This window comes from Cynocephalus volans, chromosome 2 (assembly GCF_027409185.1).
Source record: "Cynocephalus volans isolate mCynVol1 chromosome 2, mCynVol1.pri, whole genome shotgun sequence".
Lineage (NCBI taxonomy): Eukaryota > Metazoa > Chordata > Mammalia > Dermoptera > Cynocephalidae > Cynocephalus > Cynocephalus volans.
In genome coordinates, this window is record NC_084461.1 from 26,477,098 (window position 1) to 26,479,705 (window position 2,608).

At 28.1% G+C, this 2,608-nt stretch overlaps 1 non-coding gene across 1 annotated transcript; it reads left to right on the forward strand.

The window, feature by feature from the left end:
- Nucleotides 1-2,050: 2,050 nt before the first annotated feature.
- On the forward strand, nucleotides 2,051-2,160 carry LOC134371334 (U6 spliceosomal RNA). The gene has a single exon (XR_010022770.1). It is a non-coding gene; the product is annotated as a U6 spliceosomal RNA (small nuclear RNA).
- Nucleotides 2,161-2,608: the final 448 nt, after the last annotated feature.

The following is a 2,608-nucleotide window of genomic DNA, read 5'->3' on the forward strand; positions in this document are numbered from 1 at the left end:
AATAAGAGGGAAGCAATAGTTGAAAAAAATAATGGTCAAAAGAGCTTCATATTTGATTAAAAAATAAATTAAATAACCACCAACAGATTCAAGAAGCCCAATATACTCCAAAACCAAATAAAATTACACTCAGGGTTAACATGAACATTATAACGCTGTTGAAAGTCAAATACAATACGAAAAATATTAAAAGTACTGGGAGAAGAAAAAAAATCACTGATTTTTAGCAGAAGCTATAGAAGACAGAAAAAAAAATAGAGTGACATCTTTATAGTCATTAGCGGGGGAAAGATAGAATTCTATGTTAAGAAAATTTGTGTCCAATAATAAGGATATTTTCAAATTAATAAAGCTGAGAAAATTTATCACCACCATTGCTGCATTACAAGAAATAATAAAACACGTTTTTCAAGTTAAAGAAAAAATGATCTAATACATAAGAATGGAGAGTCTAAAAGAATAAACCATTGTGGAAAGGGTAAATATTTGTGGAAAGGGGGGGAAAAAAAGAACTATTAGCTATTTAAATTTTAAATAATATTGATACCTTTTGATTTTTATATCATATTTAGAATAAAATATGACAAAAGTAAAAAAATACATAAATCATAAATGGAGATTGTTTCTTGCACTTTTTAACATGGTAAGAGAACAAATCTAGGTAAAAAAAATAGTTACAGATGCTTTTGATAATTTACTTACTAAATACAATGAAACTTAAAAGTGTAACAAATATTAATAAAAGAATTAAAGTTCAGTAATTAAAATACCTGATTAATACAGAAGGAGAAATAAGGAAATAATAGGAAAGAAGAAAAAAATCAAAACTAAACAACATCTAAAAACAGCACTAACTACAAAGAAATAAAACAGGACAAATAGAAAACAAATAACAAAATAGCAGACCTAAGCAAAACTACGTAAGTAATTGTATAGGACATAAACGGAGTGAACCCTTCAACCAAAATATAGTAGGTTGTGAGATTAGATTAAAAATTAATCTAGCTACAAGTATGTCCTGCTTAAAGAATAAATATTAAATAAGGCAATGCCTGTAGGTTCAAAGTAAATATATGGAAAAGAATTTTACATACAAACCAACTACCATGGCTTTGTTACAAAAAGACAAAGTGATCCTTCAGAAAAGAAATAATGCAAAAATTAATAGGAACTATTTCATAATTATAAAAGTCACTTCAACAAGAAAACATAATGGTTGAATTTTGAATGCACCACATTTATACCTGTAAATAATGAAATTTTGTTTATAGAAATTTGTGGATTTGTCTGTTAGAAGAAAATGAATGTTGAAAAATCAGTCATCTAAGCTTTGAACTGAAATAGCAATGAAAATGAACAATTTAAATGAAATAGCAAAAGCAGAAATGACAATGGAAATTTAAATAAAAAAAGTAGAAAGCAGAAAAGGCTCTAAAAAATGAGGCAGCATTGAAATATAAAAGAAAACATCAACAGAGAACAACAATCAGTAAAGCAAAATTTTGTAGCTATAAAATGATGAATATAACAATAAAACCTCTCCAAGACTGATCAAGAAAAAAGGGAGAGAACACAAATTATTAGTATAATGAATACAATGGAAAGCATAGATTTTACAGTAAATGAAAGAATGTTGAGGGATGTTATAAATAAATTTTTGCCAAAAAAATTGAAAATTAAGATAAAACTTACAAATCAGTTAAAAATCACACTTTAAAAATATACTAAAAAAAAATCTAAAAACTCTCACATATCATATAAATTAAAATTTTGATTCAAGACTTTCCTCAAAGAAATCCCCTCATTCTGTAAGTATAACAGTAGCACACTCTATCATTTTCATTAGCCAGAAAATGCCTTTATTTCATCGTTATTCTTGCCATCTATATTTAATTGGCATGGAATTCTAAATTGGCTTTTATTTTACTTCAACAAATTGAAGATATTGAACTCTTCTGTGGGTTCCATTGTTGTTGAAAAATCCAGCTTACAGTGACTGTCGCTCCTGTGAAATCAATCTGTTTGTTTTTTGTGTTAAGATTGCCCCCCTGTGCTGTCTTTGACAGCACATACACTGAAATTGAAATGACACAGAGAAGACTAGCACGGCCATGCACAAAGATGATACACAAATTTGTGAACATCGTTCTCCCTTATTTTCCTTAAATTTTCAGTAGTTTCTCGATGGTGCATGTTTTCTTTCTATGTACATCTTTCTGGAAACTTAATGTCAATTTTTATGGTTTCCAGTTTTCTGCCAAAATTTTGTAGTTTGACTTTTATCTCATTCTACATAGTACTTCTGATAACTATAATAGTTAAAATTCCTGTAATCTTCTTTTATTACCTGTTGTTTCTGTTGTTTCCTATTCATGATTTCACATGCGGTCCTCACTATCTTCAATTAGATGCTGGTGATTATGCATCCTACTCCATATTACAAAATTGAATATCGATGTCATTTTCTGTATAGAATACTTATTTATTCCCAAGGTAAAATTGTTTTCTTTCCTATGTGCTTTTCTACTCTGTTGTGTCTTAAAGGAAAATCACAATCTCTTTTTCTTTAAAAGATTATGTTTATAGCAAAGTCAACTTATATACATTT